The sequence below is a fragment of the Falco biarmicus genome, chromosome 8 (genome assembly GCF_023638135.1).
Source record: "Falco biarmicus isolate bFalBia1 chromosome 8, bFalBia1.pri, whole genome shotgun sequence".
In the NCBI taxonomy this organism is placed as follows: Eukaryota; Metazoa; Chordata; class Aves; order Falconiformes; family Falconidae; genus Falco; species Falco biarmicus.
The window spans coordinates 39,174,572-39,197,827 of record NC_079295.1 but is presented as its reverse complement, the minus strand read 5'-3'; positions in this window follow the sequence as shown (position 1 = coordinate 39,197,827).

Below are 23,256 nucleotides of genomic sequence, written 5' to 3'. Positions count from 1 at the left end.
GAGGCAGCAGAACTCTGGTCCTAGCAGGCCAAGGAGGCTGCCTGGGCATGGCAAAAGCAGGGCAGCTCGTTCCCAGAGATGGAACAAAAAGTCCTGAATTTCCCTAAAACGATGTCTCTGCGCACAACAGCAACAGGAGGCTAATTGGCAAATAGGTGTGCAGCAAGGAGCTTCTGAGAGGGATTTTCAGACGAGGAGACAGCTAAGCTTACAGAACAGGCTGATACTGATAGCTCTGTGAGATGCAGATACAGGGAGCCAGAAATATTTTAAATTTGAGCTGCTGTTGCAACCCTGGATTTCCAGCGTTGCTTCATTTGCTGCCCCCACCAGACTGCCACTCTAAATTTCCATTAGATTAAACTGTGCTGGGAGATCCTTCTCCTGGGATCATTAGGCATATCTCAATTTAGTTTTCCAAAGAAAATCTAAGAGTTACAATTCAGTGGCACAGCTGTAGTTATTGAAATAGCTGTGGCTTTGCTGGCAGCGGGCTCCGAGGTGGGGAAGGAAGGAGACAGGAACAGCTGCAGCACAAGGGAGCTGGTTGGGGATGGACATAGGAAGGCATGGGAAGGACAAGGAGGCTTCACATCAACAGAAGCATCCAGGAGAAGGGGAGGTGATGCACATCAGCAGAGACTTTGTCTCATTGTGTTCCTACTTCATACTTTAATGAAATAAGAAATCCTGTTCAGACCAGGGCCAAGGCTGACATTTCCCCTCCCTGTGCCATCCTGCTGTTTGACTCCTTCAGTCCTCCCCACATGTGCTGGCTATTACCTGCACGTAACCAACAGCTTGAGTATCTTATAAAAAAAAGTAAAACCAAGACATCTACTCACTGCACAGAGAAATTACATAGCATAGCACCACAGTGAACAGGACGTCATGCTTGCTGAACTCATAGGACAGATTTTCATAAGTTGTATATGCTGACTCAGGTGTCAGTTGTGTTTCTCATGCAGCCAGTTTAAAACACTTAAAATGATGGGGTTTGGCTTATATCAATGGCGAGGTATGACCAAACTGTAGACGCACTTGCCCATCAAAACAGTTCTTGAAGGACACCATTAGCACTCTCTGCTTCCACACTTTGAATTGGCATCCCTAGACTTTTGGCTATATCTTCTCCCAGAGGCAAGAAAATGAAGGAATGAGAATAAGAATCGTTAGCTGAAAATCTGAAAGCAGAAGATTCAAACAGTCACAGAACAAGGGAAATGTACATTAAAAGGAAATGTCAGCAGATTTGGAGGAATAGTCAAGATAGTCCCTGGGGTTAAACAAACCAACCAAAAAAACTCTACAAGTGCAGGACAGCTGGCATTAAAGGACAGCCTGTTAAGGGCATGATATCCAGTAATCCTGATGCAGGGAAAATGGAAGAAAGACTCAGGACATCTTTAACCATCCAGATAATTTAAAAAACAATGTATTTAAAGTGGAATCATGCTGAAAGTGGAAATATAATTAAGGACAGGTGTAAAAGAATAGCACAAGTACGTAGGCATAGAATTGAAAGGCAGAGGCACAAAGCAAGTTATAACCAGCTACTAAAGTAAATGAAAACAAGAAAAAAGTTCTAGAAATGCATCACCCATAACTGGAGATAAAGAACCATTAAGTTCTCTTATTTTACTCAAACAAATAATGGAATGCAGAAAAGCTCAAGTATCCAAAAGCCAGCCTTTCTTCAGTTTTCACTGAAGCCAGATACTTGAACAATTAACTTTAAGTGGGAGATAAAGTCGTAGGAGAGCAATATGAACAGGAAGGTTTAAGAATATTTAAGTTACACACAGTCAGGTTTTAGGGACAAATGAAATGCACTTTCAAGTATCAAGGAATTAACTTAAGCCATCTAAGAACCATTAGCAACTGTCTTTGAGAACTCGGAGGACAGGGAAATCCTGGGGGACCAGGGAAGGGCAAAGAGAACATCAACTCTTCGAATAGAAGACAGAAGGAAGGTCCAAAGATTTAAAGATCAGTCAACCTTGCTTTTATACTTGGAAGTGTATTAGAACAGTGCTTAAAATTATGAGACAAATGTGAACATAGACTGCATGAATGTCTTGAGAACAAATTCACCCAGTCACCAAAAAAAAGGTATTCCTGACACTGATGAGCACGTGGAAATTTGCAGACATACTGCAGTAAGGTTTTTGATAACTAGATTGGCTCTCATGACTTTCATAAGTAAACGCAGGAAATATGGTCTAAATGAGGTTATTACGAGGTGTATAGACAGTTGGTTTAAAAATAGCACTTAAAGCTATTACCTTTGATCATCCAAAAAAATGGGAAGATGCTTCCAGGGACTTTCCCACAGGAGGCCTTTCCTGGACTTTGCTCTGTTTTGTATTTTCATCTGGGGTTGCAGAACTGACTGCACTTCTTCGTAGGTCTGAGAGATAATGCGTCCTTTAGCAAGAGATGCATGTTTTCACAACTACAGCTGTTTGTGTGGTCCCAAAGTAGTAAACAGATAATAGAGTAGCATTTTGCTAGAGGACTGGGAACAGTTATTTTAAGTTGGAGGCATTTCTGTAAAGGTTGTCTTGCATGAAATGCTGTATGTAGTTACTGTGCTCAGCAAGTCTAAGGTTACCCCCTGCTTCTGAGAGAAATTCAGTAGCAGAATCAAGCACTCAAGTGACAGTGCTGAAGACAGATATAAGGAGATGAGGATTTATCAGCTGAGATAAGGGGCTTTGGCTTCCTCATTAGTTACAGTCAGTGCGGTTGAGCAACAGCATAGCCTCCTCCTCTGGACCAGGGGGAACAAAGCTAGCTACAAATTGCTGGGAATGCTGCATTTATCATCAGCTCCAATTCACTTCCAATCTAAGCACTAGCAATGCAGTTGTATTTATACCTCATTCAGGGAGGGGAAAAAAAATTAAGTCATAAAAAACAGGCGTTTTGCAACAGTTTGATCCAAATCGTATTTCAGACTTTGGGAATGCAAGAAGCTTATAGTTCCCACTGTGACTAACCAAATATTGCAACACTACCCATACAGAAATATTTTTTCTTGAGAACCAGCCAGCCGCAAGGACAAGGTAGCCCAGGTGAGAAGCAGGCCATGCTATCTAGGTGGTATGCTCATGTAGTGCAGCAATATTGCTCTCGGTACTCAAAGCACATCTTGCTCAGGACTACAGAAATCAGAAAATACTTCATCCTTTGTTACATTTTCTTCACTATCCCCTATAGAAAAAGATAAGGAACAGGCTCAGATCTCCCTCATGGAATCAAGGTGCCTTTTCAAAATCTTGAAGAAGTCTGAAAGACTACAACAAGTAACAGAAGACCAACTAATTGCAGTAACAGCAAAGAGTACAGCAGACAAGCTCTATAACAGTTTTTCCTTCAGAAAAACCTCTACAGGATTGGCCCTTTTGTAAAAAGAAATAAAAACCACTGATGAACCTTGAATAGCTCAGTATTAGACACGATCTACTACAGAAAGTTTACTTTACTGTACACCTCTTTACCCTTCCACAGGGCTTATATTTGTATGCATAATACGGCTTGATCCAGAAGGATATTAATTCAAGGAATATATGCCTTGACAGCATAACTGAAGATAAAACTAGGCATGATACAGTAAATTTAAGTTGTTGATAGTTGCATATTAATCAAAACAAAAAAGGTTGCTGAGATCTTGCATATTGTGCTAGATCAGATTCCCGTAGAGGGACATGAGTGGGAGTGTGGAAGGAGTTCCTCCTCACCTGTGCTCTTCCACAGGCTTTGGCTCTAAGCCTGAGGACCAGGAGTGAAGCAACAGCATGAACCACCAAAAGCAGAGAATGGATGAGATTCACTGTCCCATCTGCAGACATCTCAGCAAGCCAGCAGGGGTATGAGCACATGGTATTTGGAAAGAGAACAGTAAAGGAGAAAACGGGCTTGCACTTCTTCGCCAGTATTTTCTGCAAGTTCTTTTCTCATGTGGAATTAAGGTTAGTCTTCCCAAGCCTGGCTGAATGACAAGGATATTTAGCATGAATGCTCTTGTCTTGAAAAGACTGGTGGGTTGAGGGGTCAAACTTTAGCAAGCTGTATTTTCTAGAAACTCCTTGGACCTCTGACTCCATAGAAAAGCAATTAAGTTATTTCCCTAAAATGTTCTGGGTTTATGTCATCAGCATTGCTCCCTGTACCAAGGACTTGGTCACTGCAGGATCATTCAACCGTAATGAGACCAGACTTCTAATGTAAAACAGAGTTCTCCCCTACCTCTTCACAAACGTTGCAACTCTAATACAAAGCAGCAAGACAGGTCACCATCCTTTTTTGTCCAAGTAATAAAGTGTTTGAAAGTCATGTCCCCTAGGCATTGTATACAGACACACGTGCACAGATCCTGCTTGTGCACTGAGACTTGAAAGTACAATACAGCATTAAAAGGTATATTTTTCCTTCAAAGTCCATTTATAATTCCCACCAACACTTATGGGAGCTGTGCAAACCCATTAAGAAAGAGATGAATATACTTCCCTCCTGAGCATAGCCTTGAATTACAAACCAAGAATTGCTACAGAGGTCTGACACCTAAAAGAAAACCCTGAAAATCTATATTTCTAATGGAGATGCATCTGCTTCTCACTCCAGCAGTGCTGCAGTACAGTGTGCTACGCTCACCTCCCCTGCTGTCATCACGCAAATATATTCTCTATGGTAAAAGTTAAGAAGTGCTAATGATATTTAAAATCAGTTTCCAAATCAGCCCTTTATGCATCTCCCTCCCCATCTGTATCTGTTTACTCGGCTGAAAATCTGTCTGCAGTACTCTGATATTTTTTTTTTTCTGTAGAAAAGTCATGTAGACGTTTATCCAAGGACCAGAGATCTTCAGCATGTTTTCAAGCTACTTTGGTATTTGTCATCTCCAAAGTGTTTTCTTGTTTTCCATTGTAAACAAGCCATAATGAAACATACTTTGGAAAACAGGAAAATAAAAACCAGCTAATGGCTACTTATTGTCCCCATACAGCTGCCCAGCAGGAGGACAGGAGCTCTCACCAGTAGCTTTTCATAGACTCAAAGCTGTTCTTAATAGCACCTTGTGGTGGCTTTTCTCACCTCCAAAACTACAGATCTCTCATCAAGGCCAGGTTTTGATCTACCTGAAACCTTTAAAGTCCAGTGATGTCAAAAGCCTGCTGAAGCACAAGGGTGGGCATTCAGCTGGGTTGGTGACTTGTCCTTCACAGGTAATAAGAAACACATTGAAATTACTTTATACAGCAGGAGCATATGATTACATTGGGGTTCAATTACATTTGAGTTCAATTATGTTGGAGTTAATATGTCTGAGAAATTAATTTATCAAAACCAGCTCCCTGTTTGCCTTTAAGGATATAATGGACTAATTCCTACCACTGCCACCTCCTGCACAATTTGATTGCATAGACTGGAACAAGCATAGATTGAGGCAAATGTAGAATTAATTGTAATTTGTCTTATTCAAGGAAAAATTATTTCCTGGACTAGCTCTAGAGAAACCCCAGTTCTTTCCCACCTGCGTTACTTACCCACTGACTGACCTGTTCATGTTATTTTGTCTCTGTACCTTATTTCTTTACTTGTAAAGAGGAGGGTAAGAATTTCCAGTTTGAATATTGCTAGATCAGTTTGACTTAAAAACAGTTGTATATACATAACTGCATCAAAATTACCAAAACACTAAAGGCAATCTGGTGCCAATTTTGCGTTGCCCATCACTGAAGCATCCTACTGTACCACTAAGAATCTTCCCCTTCTAATCTGGACTAACAACTAACGCCTAAGAAATTCCTATCACACAGTAACTCCTTTATTTTCAACACTTCCCTGTCATTTACAGGCGACTTCCAACATTAACCCATTGCACAAAGCATGCTGACTTACAGGCAGAAGATCATTTAAAATGCACCAGGTGGTGGTGATGCTCATGCAGTAACCAGAGAGGCTTGTGCCAGTCAAACGACCCCCGGGAGCCCTTTGTTGTACAGGTGCCACCAGGCTGGTGGCTGTTTCTGCCCTTGTGAAATATAGATTCTTTAGGTTCATGTGAGATGTCCTGACAGGGGTGTCTAGAAATCCTTTCCTTGGTCTCCACCATAGACAAATCAACCCCTCAGCACGTGCTTACGGCCACTGAGGAGTGTCCAGCCTACTGCTTTCCTGCCTTTAAATTTGCCAAGACGTAAAAATCAATTTTACAGCCCCAACAGTATAGGATTTATTACAGATTTACACCACAGATGCATTGGGCACAATGCACACTACTCGCCGCACATCTGAGCCAGTGCTTCTGTCCAGAAACTGGAAGGAAGGTAACAGCTTCACCTTCCCATAAATGCATCCCAAGTGCCAGCAGCGCTGACCTGCCCAGATTTCTACAGCCCTGCTCGTCCGGGGAGTCTGCCTCGCTCTTGCCACCAATGGATGCAGCAGCTGCAGCGCTGGTTCATGAGAGTTTTATATTTCATCCTAAATTAGCCCACTGTTCTCAATTGCTAAAGGAAGAAGTGTTATCACAGGTGACTAGATACAGCAAGTTGAATATAAACAGGTGTTCTTTTCCACTGGAAAAAAACCCAACAAACTTCCAGAAAAGGTGCCGTGGCTGGCATTTCAAGCTTTCTCATCAGAATTCAATACAACACCAACACCTCTAGGTAGAACAAACACCACACAGGAAAGCAAGCCTTGGTGAAGAAATGAGTGAAACAAGGTGTTTTAAACGCTGCACTTGCTTCATCCTCCCTTTCTCCTCCGATTTTCTTGCCTTTCACCACTGCCCCCACTCCAGAGGGACTCCTGCTCTGTGGCTCTTGCAGAAGAGGTTAAGCCAAGCCTGTGCCCAGCTGTGGATGTAGGGCACACAGGTCCCACCCTGTATTTACTGGCTTGCAGTATCACAACAAATGGCTTTTTTAGGGGACAGTGGGAAAGGCTGAAGGGTGCTGGAGCCTCAGGGAATCATTCACAATTATTGCAGAGGAGAAACAAAGAGTTTACTGAAACAAATCCTAGTAGCAACAGCAGACTGCCAACCAGCCTGCATGCAACTCTGCTTGGGTTGATGAACCAGAAAAGCCTGTACGTAATGTCAGGAGGGAGCAGGACCCTGCTTTCTAGCCAGCTCTCTTCTGCAATGCAGGAATTCAACTTTCTGATTATTCCTGCTGGTTTAAGAATGAACTTTGTTCTAAACTATTAATCCATGGCAATAGGCTAAGCAGGTGATCCTTCTCATGGAAAATTGATTACACAGCAAAGTTTGGTACAGAACCAAAATAGTATGGATATTAAATGGCTCTTAAGCAAGGAAAAATGATTAGTTATTGAAAGTTTTAACTAAGTTCTGATTTGAAATAAAAGGTCAATTTTTTTTTAAAAAAAGTTTCAGCTTTATTGAAATACTGTTTTTTTCTAACGTCTTTGAGGGTTTGGGATTTTTTAGAACTTTAAAAAACAGAAAGGGAAAATTAGAAATCAAAAGCTTTTAAAAATAAATTTTAATCAAAGTACTGAAAATATAGCTTTCCTATTTTTTATTAAAATTTGGTTCATAGGAATTATGAAACAATTATGTTGAAACGTGCAGGCTGTCAGATCGGCACTTTGTCAAAGATTCCATGGAGAAACCTCCGCACTCCTGCTTTTAATCACTTCATTGGCTTTTACTGTATTTGAAGGGCTTTTTCACCCACCCCACCCCCTCACCTCCCAAACTGAGCCCAACTTCCCAGCAGCATTCAAGGCCAATGCTGAGGTCTATGTGCCTCTGCTCAGAAGGGCCACATTTCTGCTCTGACTTTTATCTTAGATAATTCCACTTTTCCAGGCTGACTCAGACACCTCTCCTCCATTAGCCCTCGGGTAGTTACCTTAACTAAAGCTGGTACTGCTGCCTGTCAGACTCCCCCGACAGCCATTAGCTCAGTTCAGTGAAACACTGCACTGGCTAGATGGAGTTTCCATCCTGGTCAGAGGTGCACAATAAAATTTAAGTTTGCTTCAGGTGCAGAACCTGCTCCACTTAATGGCTGGACAAGAGGAGCTCAGTTCTCATCCATCTTACATCTCACCTGGCCACTTCCAAAAGTGAAAAGCAAAAAAGCCAATACACCTGCCATCTAAGAAATGGGCTATACGTACTGCAAACTTGCTTTGCCCCCATGTAACCATCCAGATTTGCACACTCGGGACTGCTTAATTCATTAGGCTCTCCAGCAGAGCTCAAAGGCAAAGCACACCGCCTAGGGAAGGTGAGGAGAAATTGAAGAACAGGGGGGTAAAAAAATAAGAATAAATGTTGCTGGGTATAATCTGGAAAATGAACAAAACCGAAAAAGGGCTTCTCTCAAATACTCTTTTCATAAACATGACTATCCCAACACACAAACAACACTTAGGCAGTAGCAAATATTTACATCTAATTTAATAAAGATTCATATTGTCCAATGCAGAGGGAACAGCAGACAAGCTCATGATAAACAGATTTCCGTGCTTTTGCTCAAAGAGGTCATAAAATAATAAAACAATATGTACAAGCACATCCACACTCCAGAAGACAGGAGGTGATGAACAGCATGGTAAGGCAACTTCCTGAGCTCAGACCCAGAAATTCAATGCGTTTCATTTACTACAGGTAGCAGAGACCAGCAATGTTATCCAAAATACCACCTCACATCTGATAGTGGTTCGACACGCTAAAGGTATCTAATATTTATCATTAAATTCATTATCTCAGTGGAAGCCAGCTATGCAACTGTTAATAACGTTTGAAGATTACTGCATATGACAGAAATTAAATGTATTTCTCACTAGGAAACAAAGAAAGGGAAACTAAAGAAATTCTGCAATCTATCAGCAGCCAAAAAGAAATCAGCCTCCAAAACTCTCCTCATTAAAAGGGACAGAGAAAGAAGAGCCAAGAGTGGGGCACACCACCAGTCACTGCAGGAAAGCGAGCAAAATAAGTGAGCAAAATCGGTTCATTTGATTAAGAGGCGCTGAAGAATGAGCAACAGCATCCTTAGGAGGCGGCAGACAGAGCTCCCATTTAATTTGAGGTCTGGTCTGGCCAAAGACGGTAACAGGTTAAATGGCTGCATCTACTTTCCATCTGAATAAAGGTACTCTCAAAGGAGTGTCAGCATCTCAGAGGACAAACACAATCAAGTGAATTGCATGCCAAAGGAGTTGAGTGTAAGGGATTCGGCTAATGGTCTGGTAAGTGTTTGAAATGGTGCTCATTGTTATTTTTTTAGTTTGGGTGCAAGAAGAGCAATCAAACACTTTAGCTGGGGCAATTGAGGGGCAAGTGGAACAAACACACTTCATGAATGCTGCTAAAAAAATAAATCTTTCCCAAACAACTGAAAATCCACAGGTATGCAAGAAGTCCGTCTGAGGTTTTTTGCCTTGTTAAGGTGCCACAAACTCTGGTTTTGTACTGAAAAAACCCTGAAACAGGGCCTAGGGAAAGGAGGATAACATGGCCACCACAGCACAGCTTGCAGGCTTGTTCTTAGGGCTCCAAGGCAGCAGTGACCACACAACTTATTACAGATAAATAGGACCTCTGAGGACATCACTTGTTTCTGCAGCTTCAGAGACACACTGCCTAGTAGCTGGCAACATAGGTGAGAATATAGGTGAGAAGCATAGCCTTCTGGGGATGAGAGACCACCCCTGCCCAAGTGCTTTGGCTCTTCTGCCTGCTCTCCCCATGTAAGACACACGTTCCCCCCTGGATGCTGGCTTTGGGAAACAGCCTGAAACGAACACCTTCCACATCCACTCTTTCACCTGAGCTTACTAAATTGTGACTAATGTCTCCAATACCACACCGCGGATCTTCAGCCATGCACAAAATGAGAAAGCCCTCACTTGCCTTGCCCAGCCAATATATCCGAGCCTGGTGCACAATCAGCACTGTGCCTGGCTGCTGCCCAGGAGCCCTCCCAGAGAGGCTGTACATCTCTGAGATCTCCTCTGCAACCACCACTTCGAGTGGGAAGTCTCAAACCGAGAAACAGCCAGTGTGGGTTTTATGATTTTTTTTTTTTTAAAGCATATTTACCTCTTACCATTAAACAGATAATATCTTGGTAAAAATAGACTCAGATTATGGCCAATACTGTTCTTAAGCTTTCAGGAACCTTGCAAAAGTCAAGGGGAGAAACACTTCGTAAAAGGAGAAAGGGTGAGTAGTCACTTTTACATTCTCCCTTGCATATGGGGAAAAATATTATGTATCTTAATTATTGGCACACATATATTTACATTTCCTACTCAGATCTCAAAGCCGCACTGGAGCAGGGAGTCACTTATTTTGAAGGAGAAAATAGATTCTCCTATATCACTTAAGAGAAATTTTCATATTATACTGTATTGTTAGTACCGTACAGTGAGCATTGTCTGCCGCTCCTGTATTGAGATCATACCTGCCAGACTTTGTTAACGACTTTCCACTGAAGCCTCAATACTAAGTGGTCAAAGAACTAGGTTTTTTTTTTATACCACATGTTAAAGGGTCATCATCTACCACACAATATTGGGACAAAAAGAGTGCTTAAAGAAATTAATTTTGCACTCTAAACACGTCTATCATTTTTACCCAACAATAAAAAGGAATCCTAAAGCTAGTCTACTCTTGCCTGCAATTTCCTGAAAATAATGCGAGACAGATACATGCTGCAATTCAACCGCATATGGAGTTTTGGCACCTCACGTCAGTTCTTCAGTAGTGTTTCTGTGGGTCTTGCTCTGTGATGTAGGACATTAACACAGCTCTCAACGTGAAAACATTTAGCCTTTCATACTATTTCACACATATGTAGATTGCCATGTCATGTTATAGCTTGTGTATTCTCTCATTTGGAGGTTACCAGACACAAACATTCCCTGTGGCTAAGTGCTTCTAATTAAATACAGTGCTGAAGAAGCTAATTAAAAAATGTTTTGATGATAGCTGCATAGTGCTTAATAACCTTCATAGTGGAACAGCTGTGCAGAAAATACTCAATTTGTTAACATTTTTAGGAGTGTTACATTAATAGCATGTTTACATGACCGCAAGCACTAAGGACCAGGGGAGACATGCATTAGCTCGGGTGGCTTTTGGGCTAATGACAGGGGCTGGGTGCCATCTAACCTGCCCCCAGGACCTGGGCACAGGGGAACACCACCCTGCACCGCTGCCTGCTGTTAAGTCCAGGTACCCCTGCTGAGACACCATTACAAATGCGCATATACCCCTATGGTAAGCTCAGGTTTGGACATTTGGGGTGCAGAAGTTCTGGAAAAGCAGATAGGCAGGCAAAAATCTGCTTACTGCATCTTGGGAAGTTTCCCTTTCATGACAGGAGTGTTTTGGGGCTGCATGTGTACTGCTCTCTCTCCCCTTTGCTCCATAGGGGAGCTTGATACAAAGTTCAGGGTCTCTAGATCCTGTTCCAGGAGCAGGAACTAGAAGGCAGAGGATACATGACTATTTTCTACCTCCGACTAGCTTGCCTACCCTAGACTTAGGTATTTTGTACCAAATCATCACCCCGCAACAGTCACTGGGCCTCTGAGCTCACTGAAGTGATGAACGGTCTCATGATAAAAATCACTTTTTCCATGCCTCAACAGCACATTCGGTTCTCAAACCACAGAAGTCACAAACAGATCACTGTAAGGGACAGATTGCAAACAAATATTTCAACTTCCTATGGACACGGAAAAAAGGGGACAAAGAAAAATCAATAGCAATATGCTTACTAATATGTGTCTTAGCCACAGGCTGCAGCATGGAATGCAATATACATAAGGTAAACATTTTCAATGCAACACAGTTCAATAAAATGATAGATATTCTAAAAATAAAGTGTCCCTAAAGAAACAGAAAACATATTTACCCTAAAAAAAAAGAAAATCCTTGTAGCCTCAGCGATCAGTATGCAATGATATATGCCTTCAAGGCTAAATTTGTAACAAACAGGCCTTTTTGAAAAAAGTAGTTTCTCATATATTGCAATCCTGCAGATAGACCAGGCAGCCCAGAGCTGCGCACTAGGACATGGTCATCAGCAATGCCCACCTGGACATGTAATCCTGGAAGTGGGCTGCAGCCAGGGCTATTACAGAAGATCAGCAACCTCCCATGGCCATAAGCCACAGGGAGGAGAGGGCTGATGGGAACAGAGTCCTGTGGGCTCCCACATCCTGGCAATGAGCTTTCAAAGTGGAATAACGTTGTCTTCATAGCACAATATCTTCCATGATAACCATGTGAGTGTAAAGCAAAAATTAATGCTTTAAAAAATGAAATTTCCATTTCCAAGAGCTTTGAGAGATCCTTGTTCCTCCTGCACTTCCCACCCCTCTTCACTATCACCGTGGGACTAATTTCATGCAACATTGCCAAGGTTTCATCTGATTGCCATACAGAAAGACAACACAAATCAATCCTCACTGTCTGTTTGGCAATCATCTGATTTTTAAAGCAGTCCCCCAGTGCACGTGATTTGTCAGGGAGAATCTGAATTTGACAGCCGTGTCTCACAATATCGCACATGAATTAAAAACATACCTTGGAGTTCTCAAACAAAATCTTCTAAACACTTAGCTGGACTTGTTGCACCAGAACAGACCAACTCCTTATCAAGTACCTCCCTATCCAAAACTGATCATCGTTATTCCAGCCAGTTGGCAAGAGGCAGGAACTGGGAGGATGACAAAGTAAGGAAGCACTGGTTTATTTAATTTTTGTTGTTTTTACTCAGGAACCTCAAAACATTGAACTGTAGTCCAGTTAAATGCAGGTGCTAAGGGTTTGGGTGTAATTGCTCCATTTTTCCCCTTGCCAGGTTATTTGCTTCAATCCTGTCACCACAGTGACTTCTACAACCTGATTATACCTTCCAGAAACAAATAAAAAAGCTAAAAAAACACGGCCAGGATTTCTCGACCACTGTTTCAAGTGTTTAATAAAACTGAAAAATCCTTTAGGAAAATATTAGTTCTCTAACAAAAGCTGATTCTTCATATAACTATTTTTCAAGAATAAGTATTTTTGTGGCTAAAAGATTTTTATTGCAAAAGAATGTATTTTTGGATGGCAAAAGTTTCTTGAACCTTGAATGACTGACTACCATTTTTCATTATGTTAATTTAAGCGGTAAAAGGGTTTTCTGACTGACACTAATTGATTGTCCCTCCTGGGGCTTAATTGACATGAGTTTGTCTCTATAAACCTGCACTGTTAATCAGCTCCTTACCCACTTTGAAAAAAATTTGCAGCTGAAGTTTTGGTGGGGGTTACAGACAGACAATATTGATTGTAAGTGAGGGTGCTTTTGAGCACTCTAGTAGTGGCATTTCATTAAACTGATATTTTCCTAGTCTCATTCTAAAATAGAAAGATAATGTCTTGGATTCATTTACTGCTGGAATAATTTTTTGGTTTTGTTTTGTAAGCATTTCATTTAGCTGTTAAGTGTTTCCTTTTATCTATTGCAAATCAGTAGGTTTAGATAACTAGATGTTCAACTCTGTTAGAAAACATACACAAATAGCTAAGATATCAAGGCATCCTATTCTTCAAGGAAAGAGTCATCCTTTGATTGCTACACCCACAGTATTCCTGGTACCATATTTAGGTAATACAAGGAAAAAAATAGTGTTGTGTGTTGTTGATCAGACAAAGTACCACACAGAAGCAGCACTGAGTATTTGCTGATGTTTCTGTCAGCTATTAAACTACACCAGTACCGAATTACCCCAGCACCTCTGCCCCTTCAGCTAAGATCTTGTATTTTGATTTAGAAAGTCCTTTCAAAGAACAATGCTTGCTACCCAGACTGGGTTATAGCCATAGTCCTTTCTCCTATACCAGCTTCCAGCGCCATTTCTAACTTCTTATTTCTAGCACGCTTTACTTGCACCAGTTTCCTGATTTCTCATGAAATCCTGTGTACTCCCAATATAAGCCATTACCTATTAATAATGGTACAGTTATTATAAACACCCAAGACAAATCTGAATATCTGAGTTCCTATCTATCATCCATCACGCATCTAAAGGGGCAACTTCATGGCATTGCTTCTCAATAGAAAATAAGCTGCTCAAGGTACTGCTTTATATTTTATTTACTTTGATGACTGTAGTCTTTGTTTACTAACGGTATCAGAAAACTGTTTAAAAACAGTCTTAAAAAGTAGAAAGGGTGATTTATGAAGCATAAGCAATTATTTTACTATGCACTGCAGGTGGCTGGGATGCTGGGCAGAAATTGGAGCTGCTGAGCAATGGCACTGTAGGTGAGAGGTAGAAAGCCTACTCTACATGTTAGGAGGACTCTTTTCGCAGTTTATTCCTAAAAGACGTTTGTGAAGATAAAGCAAAACAGCTATAAATAACCTTAAATTTAAGTTATGCAGAACTAATCCACAGGACAGTTGGGGGAATGCAACTTTTCCTCTTGCCTTAAGGCCATGCTCCCAGCTCTTCAGCCCCAGGTACAGCACCGTTCTCCTGCAGCCCCAGCAAAAGCAATCCTGCTCTAATGATCTACATTCATAGCAATGATGTAAAGAGCATTTTTAGTAACCCATCATGCTGACTACACTGCTCCACTTTATGCATCCCCTCCCTAAAAGCATCAAGTTGTTTATCTACTTTCATAGCCCTTAGCAAAATAACATCTGCTCTAACATCCCTCCTGCCATATCAAGAGCTCAGCTTTTCCCCATTCACTCCGCAACACTGGCTTCCATCACTCAGGTTTTTCAAACAAGCATCTTCATGCGATCTTTTACAGGTATTTCTAAAGTGTTCCTCCCAAGAGTAAAGGTACTTCATTATTCCCCTTCAAAAGTCTTGATAACACATCTGCTGTGAAGCACTTTGGAACAGTAACTACATTTTGGAGGGGGCTTTGCCCTGTGTTTGTACAATGCTTGCTATAAGGTCACAGAAGCTATATACAAGTTGATAATAATGGTAATATTTGGTAGGTTCACAAAACTGCTGAACTACTTCCGATTTTATAATAGCTACCCAAGTGGGAAACACACAGCAGTAAACATGGCTAAATCTATTTTTATAGGCATGTATATAAATTATTGGGATAAACTCATCAAAAGCACAGCAGGTTAATGGCATACCAAGTGAAAAAAATCTGATGATGTCCTAAAAACAGCAATACAAGCATGGCCTTTAAATTGTTAAATTATTTGGACAGGAAAAATTATGTACATAAAGATAAGCATAGGATGCATACTGAATAATTTATTTCATTTCAAGTTTTTGCTCCCTAAGAAGTCAAAGCTTGTGGGTTGCTTTGTATTTACTAGCCATAATGGGCTGACCTAATTTAAACAAGCATATTGCAAGACTCCAGAACCATTTTTCACATCATTCATTTAACATCTTTTTCTTTGATGGCTGTATTGTTTAGCTGGTCATATGTCAAAAGATACCGTATGCTGTCAGGATATTTTCTTAAAGCTACACCAAGGAAAAGATCGAAAAGATATTAAGATGGGCACATGAAAACTTTCAATCATAAGCTGTTCCACAATTCATAAATCATACAATTGTTCAGATACCAGCACTCAGTGCATGATGGTGTACATCTGTTATGAAATAGCTTTGATAGCTGCTTGCCTGTTTCTTCAGTTCTGCTATAGTTGTCTGCTTGATACTCAGCCCAGGGTTGTTTCTCTCTCCTCTTGCATGAAATGCAGTATATGAAATGCATAGATATGGTTCACTGCTACATCAACTCAAATTTGTGTGTTGAAAAACAGACCACTGAGAAAAATAATTATAAAGTGCTCTTAAGTACAAGAACAATGGTTATAAAGCAAGTTCCAGGCTGGATAGTGAGTGATGTGCTTACTCTAGCAAATTATAGTCATATAGTGGAAGCTGCCATCATAAGGTTCAAGTGCGAGTTATCTATCCTTCTTGCTTACAATCCCCCGACACATTTTACTGTGAACATAAACAAGGGGTGTTTTTTTTCTTTCCAAAGCCTTCTCTGACATACTCTGCTCTTACTGCTGTCTCTGAGGTGCTGAATACCAAGAGAATACTAGCCAACATGCACTGCATCTTACAGTGAGTAAATACATTGATAGGCTTCAGCGTAAGAATCTCTTGAGTAGCTCAGGAGGTGACTAGTCCAGCCTTACAGAGTTATTCCTTGGCTGTGTAACCTGAGGTGGAACAGACATATAAAAATCTTTTCATATAAAAATTTTGTAGCAAGCAGAAATGCCTGCAGCAACTGAGAACACGTTATAGCTGAAAACAAAGCTTTACAGTCAACCCTGACAAATTCCTCAAAAAGCTCTTTCTAAGTAAATTACGCAAATTATTTATGGCATGTGTAGAATGTTTGCCGGGAATTAGCTCAAGAATTGAAGGTTTTTGGAAGGCCCTTGGGAAGCTCAGAGCTCAAGCATTTCCCCCGCTACCCTGATGCTGTTGAGTGAGAATGGCTGTACGCCAGGCACCGGGAAGTGCTCCTTCCACTCCCGTCTGTGATACTGGCTCCTGAAGCACCCCCACATTGTGGAGGAGCTCTTACAAACTGGCCTCAGATAATTTGTTCCTTAATAATTAAAATACCCAAAGACTAAAAAATTTGCTCCTACACTAACAAGGTTTAGCTAAAGGAAGACACACCTCACAAAGTCCAAACGAAATCAGAGGCTTAGAAGGATGCAAGTGGGGAATACAGCAAGTCTCATTTAATACACTTACTCCAGTGTTAAGCATAAGAGACCTTTTCTGTTCTGAACTTAGCAGCTAAGCCTTAGACTCCCGTTTCATCTAAGTAGGCAGAAGCTTGGTTTCAATACGCATCCATATCCCCGGGATTGTTTTCACAGGCACAGATTTTGGGTTGTGGAGTACCGACCTCAGGCAGAACTGCTGTTTGCTTGGGGATTCACTTACATTCACTCACAAGGGGATTCTACCCTGGGGCTCATTCAGAAAGGTACTTTCCCTTCAAAATGTCTCCTATTTGGAAATACAAGTTCCTCTTTGGCAGTCCATTATTTTTTATATTTAAGTGGCTAGAAAACTGGAAACTCATTCAGCCATAAAAGACTTTCTCACCTATTATAACCATGCACAAACCTGAATGCTGAATGCTTACAGTCAGCCAGGGATATAGAACATTTGTATGCAAACAAACAGCCATACTTTAGAAGCCTATAAGCTTCAAACCTCTTCTATATAATGATTCTTGATTAATCACTTGGGGGGGTGGGGGAAATGGCTGATGCATAATCCTTGTCTTTGGATGTCTCCAAACCAAAGAACTTAATTCCTGTAAGAAACTTGACAGAACGGTTGTGTTCACTAGTTTACATGCCATGAGCCACCCCAGCAGGCTCTGGGGTTCTTTTTATGCCTATGCATTTGGGGTAGACCAAAATGGGATTCCAGATAGAAGTACACGTTCAGGTCATAATCTGGTAACTGCCTGTAGTAAACACATCAGGGTTAAAACTACAGAGAAGAGGAAGAAAGCCTTAAGCAAACTCTGAGGTGTTATTAAGGTATTTTATACAAACCATTTTATGCATTTGTATACTCATATCACAGATGTATCATGCAGTACTACAGCCTTCAGGCGTGTATACAAGACATCCACTCTTACACAGAATGGACTTACGTAGTAAGACGAGCTTTCCAAACTCAAGTTATCAAAACCAGAAAAATAAATGGCTTAGACTTTAAGCAAGCCATTTCACCCTGTAGCTCTAACATGAAATGTGTGCTTTACGTCAAGGAGAGCGTGTGCATTTCCATCAGTGATTAGCCAGCTATTGTGAGATACATGGCTCTAGATGCTTTTCTAAACATAATTGTTTCTGCTAGAAGAGTTAGTTTATCAACTGGCTGGTCTAATTAAATCACTCTTCCTGCTCAGGTATGGTAGTTGTCCCAGTAATTAGGTGTATACAAACAGGCTTGTTCTAAGTCAGCGTTTTCTGAATCACAAAGAGTTGGTTTGGCTGTCAGAACTTTTTCAAGACGATCAGCACTCATAGCCAAGTTAGTAGTCCAACATCCAGGCTTGGTTCACCGAGCATACTAGTGGCATGTAATTGTAGCCTTGTGGGGGCATTTCAGGCCTACCTTGACATAATCAATAAACTGTTCTCCACAGAGAACAAGTAGAGTATTGGAAATAACCATTGTGTCACCACGGCAGGTCCATGCTTGCTTTTCCATTTGCTGTGCAGCATACATTTTTACAAAGACTTACTGCCCCTGCAGTTATGCTAACAAGAAGCAGATAAACCCTTACCAATCAGCTAACATTACCAGCATGCTCAGAGAGAACTTTGTTCTTCTGTAAAGGTGAAGCTTTTATTAGTCAGAGACTGATAAAGTCAAGGAATAATTTTCCCTGTGCAGTTCCACAGGTGCTCACTCAGGTTGCCCCTGTATCTTTTCTGCAAATTCATCCTCACTGTATTTTCTTAGAGGCAAACTAGATAATACCACTCCTGATAAACTGTTTGATCTTTCAGAGGTAACACCTATCTTCTTGTGCTTCTTTCTAGGAAACTTTTTTTTTTTTTGAGAGAGAGGGGTGGCAATGATACTGCATTACCTGTTTTGGCCACCCTCCTCCCTCCATGGTTTTATCTGTGTTTACACACAGGTAAAGGAATGGGAAACACTTCAATAGATATTGCATAGTTTCTGGTTCAAAAGAAATCCCTTAAAGTTAAAAACCCACAGAGAAAAACTGAGAGCTGTCATTAAGGGCTCTGCACTAAGCTCTCCATACACAATTACTGTGAAGTGTTGCAGGACAAAAGAGCATCCTTGTCAAACACTGCTTTCAAACTGTCTCACCACATTATTATATTGCAGCTTTTAAAATATAAGGAGTAACTCTTAACCCCTTACATTTTTGCCTTTTTCTTACACTTCTGAAAGTGACAGCCGCAATCAATTGTTTTTTCTGATAATATTAGATGTCCGTATAAAATGTTGCCAAGGAAGACTCATATACCTTATGGATTTTTTTATTTATTTTATTAAGAAAGAGGCCCTCCCTTAAGCCTAAGGGAAGCCAGAAACAGGACAACTACTGCAAATGCACTAATAAAAGAAACCAAACATATTGAGGAGTTCAAATTCTGTCTCAGAGGTGAGTGTTTTCAGCAAGAGTAGCTTATGAATCTTGCAAGTTTAGATCAAAGTGCACAGAGTAATTAAGTCTCAGGAAAAAAAAAAGACAGACACATGGAGAAGGATGCATTTCTGACCGTGCCATTTCATGGCTGTGCATGCTAGTCCAACTCTTCCCACCAGATACATACAGTGGTTTCCTTATTCTGGGTTGCTACATAGACAAGATAAATCAGCCGGAAACCAATCCCACAAAACCCAGGTGATATTTCTTTGTATCAGTGACCTAAGGTAGCCTACAGCAGGTACAAGAAAAGAAAATGGAAAGTGGTGGTGGGAGTGCAGGGACCTTTCAGTGGACACACCAGCTGAGGTCAACCCCAGCTCCTCAAGAAGCCACATGTTGGCAAAACCAGGTACAATCATTTTGCAAAGTGGACATGAATAATGAAGCATTTTTTTATTGTCAGCCAATTGACAACCAAGACAGGAAAAAACACCTCTTGCATCCTGCAAGTTCACACAATATTTTGAAACTAGCACGGAGTAACACGTATTTGAACACTTGGCAAAATATACTGTACATCAGCAATCACTCCTGCCATTACACAGGCAGGAATCTCACTCATTAAAACACCACTTCTCTCACTCCTGGAAAACAGAGTATCCTTTTGCTTAAAATCTCTTGGGTTTATGATTCCTCTATCTAAAAAAGAGCCTGTACAGCCTTTTAATATTCACCTAAAGAAACAGAGAAACCACTTGACAAAACACACCAGGCTCACCATTGCCACAGGAGGAGACCTTGGATGCTCTGTTTCAAGCCTAGAATTGATTACTTCTCACACAAAAGGTGGTCACACTGGGGAAAACTACTTTGCTCTAATATCAAGTTCTTGTTGGGCATCTCTGTAAATCTGTTTTGTCTACAGTGCCTCCAATAAATACACTAGAAAGCAGTAACACACTGCCATGCCACACTGTGCCCTCAGAAATACGAGTGGGGGTGAAAGCACCAGGATCTTGGAAACAGGGAAAGCAATGTAAGAAAAGGGGGGTGGAAAAATCTCAACATCTCTACTTTAAGCATGCCAAGGCAATGAAAGGAAATTGCAGAGAGGAAAAAAAATAAAGCAACGTGGATTTAAGAAATGCAAGTAGTTACTATTAGGGACACCCAGGCTGGATGAAGAAACGTACAATTTAAGTGGCTGTTTTCAGCCCCCCTAAGATGCTCTATATCTGGAAAGATATTGAGGAGTCAGAGGAGCTGAAATTAATCAATTGACTTTTAGTCACAAGCAGCCATTGCAATGATGCTACTAAGGAGACATATGACCTGACTCTCTTAATCAAAGCTGGAAAAGTTACTCCTCATGCTGCAGAGGATTACACGTACTCTTCCCGAGACCAACCAGCCTGTTTTCCCACTTCTTTAGTTTATACTGTATTTGTGTGTGTGCTTACAGAGTGAGATTTTTCAAGGCACTAAGCCACCAACGTTGGAGGGAAGAGTTTCTGCCTGTTCATAAACAGCATGCCATAACTAAATAGGTGTCAGGGTTGCAATTCAACCGAGTGTCAATAGCTGACACTGAATTGTGATAGAGGCAGAACTGCATAAAGGAAGTTCTCCTCACTCTTAAATTAGATTATTTCACCTTTGTCTTATTCAAGGATTCTTCTTTACAAAAAGGAAAAGAAAGCTTCAGAGTTCTGACTCATCTGACAAGTGATGAGGAAAATACGAACATGTTGGACTGAGAGAAAGGCGGCTTGTAAGTCTGGCTCTGTCCCAAAAATCTGTACGATCTGGAGCTGCCTCTGCTTTCCCCTTGTGCTTTTAGGGAGCTGATTCCCCTCGCACATGTCCCAAACCAACCAGCCATTCTGTGGCTCTAGATAAAGTAGTCAAGAAAACTTCAGACTCCAAGTCTGTAAATACAGTGTTTGGCAACACAAGTTATCCCACATCATTATATCAACAATAACATCACAGGGAGAGTATGAAAAATAGCAGCACCTATCCTAAACAGGCACCAAATTTCCCAGAATTCCATCCTTGCTGGTATTTTTAACTTCACAACATAAAACTTCTGTACTTTTAACAGGGTGGTTGGTTTTTTTCAGCGATCAGACTTTGGTTCTGCCAGTAACAGCCACAGTAAACTACAACTTCTGAAAAATAGGGAGAGCTTATAATATTTCCGCCTTTTTTTATAGGGTACCCTTGGAAAACACTGCTCAGTAATTATGCTTGTGCTGTTTCATATTTTCTGTGTTGCTCAGCCTCCTTTGTCTGTGCCAGGTGTGTACATGAAGGGAACAGATCTTCAAAAGCAGTTAATACCTCATAGCTTCACTTGATGAAGGCACTAACATCTCTGGAAATCTGGTCTCCTCAGTCTCATGGTGCATTTAATAAGAAACTAATACAAACATAAATAATGCATGCAGTCACAAGCTACTAACACCTGCAGAAGACCTGCCAGCATGGCCAAGGGCATGCTGGAGACTCTCCATTTCTTCACCCCTGCCCCAGGCAGAGTGTCACAGTTTACAAGAACCAGGCAGAGAACTTGGAAAAAATCCTGTACCAAATGCTTTAAGATGCAGCAGGTCTTTCTAAGTGAAGGAACTGTGACCAAATGGACCAGCAAGAAAGCAAGCTGGAAATATTTATGTTTCAGTTGGCAAGTTCTTGCCTGTACACTAAGCAATAAATGTGGAGCCACTTAAAGGATAAAACCACTTTTTTTAAAGAATTAATTGTGAATTTCAAAGGGCTTTTAAAGGGTTTAAGGATTCTTCTACACCACAGGGAAGCCAATAATTAACTTTTCTCAGCCAACCTGTACTTTTGAGCACTGGAAAATTATGAAGTATGTTCCATATACCTACCTCCACAAAAGAGGCAAACTTCATCCTTATCCTTGTGAACGAAGTCCAAGCTCAGCTAGCCAGGTGCAAGTGGCTGTAGACTTCTGCTAATGTTAAGAAAGGCATAGGCATTCATTTGGGGGGAATTAACTGTACAATCTGCAGTCAAACTAAGCAATTCAAACGTAGATACTGTATGGAACAATTAATTCATTCAAACTGCCCTTATTATATCGATCTAGATAAACCACATTTCATAACAAGCAAGCAGCCATAAACAGCCTCTCCTCTAAATATAAACATAACAGAATATGTAGGTGTAGATTTTGAAAGCTTTTTTTTAAAAGCATCTTTACAGGTAACATCAGGATCAGTGGGAGGCAACACAAAGACCAGTGAAGCAGTATCTGCAGAGGTTTGCTTGGGTGAATTCATTATCACTTGGCAAACTGAGCCCTTTCCTCAGGAAAACTTTTGTCCTTTGGAGTTTTTGATTTAAGCATATTTAGTTGATGCAGTATCTTCATAAGTCTCTTTCTTAAAAGCGCCTCTGGCAAAAGAGTAGAGGATAAAGGCACAGCAGAGGCAAGTAACCAAGGATGTACATGCAGCTGATGCCAGCATACAACAGCCCGCTGAGCCCCAGTTGCACCCCCAGGAGCAAGAGCAGGGTAAAGGCAAAGATAACCTTGTCCTTGGGCAGCCACGGTTTGAAGGAGGGCCTGCCTCACAGCAAGGGCAAAAATCACCAGGAGAGCCACATTACCACTTTCCTAGGGTAAAACCAAAATCAGAGCAGCTATTTCAGGGGGCACCAGCACCCCTAACCCAGCCACACACACATACCTGCCTTAGCTGCCAGCCCCAGGCTCACTGCCATCCCTCCTCCCAGCAATCTCCCCTCATGTGTGCTCCCCTGCTTTGAAATGCTCTTTGCAATTAGACATGTAATTCCTCACACCTGTGCTCCAGGGAACCCTGGCTCACCCTGGCCTCTAAAGGCCAGCATCATGAATATACAGCATGCTGCAGAAAGGTGGCATCTCTCTCAGCTGCCACTGCTTGCACGCTGACTACAGGCTGGAAAGGTAAGACAGAGCACACAGAAGCCCTAAATATTTTCAACCATGAGTATCAAATAAGGAATAGAGTCTTGGATCTCTTCTAAGAATAAAGCTTATAGGACAAGAAACAAAATCTGGAAAGTTC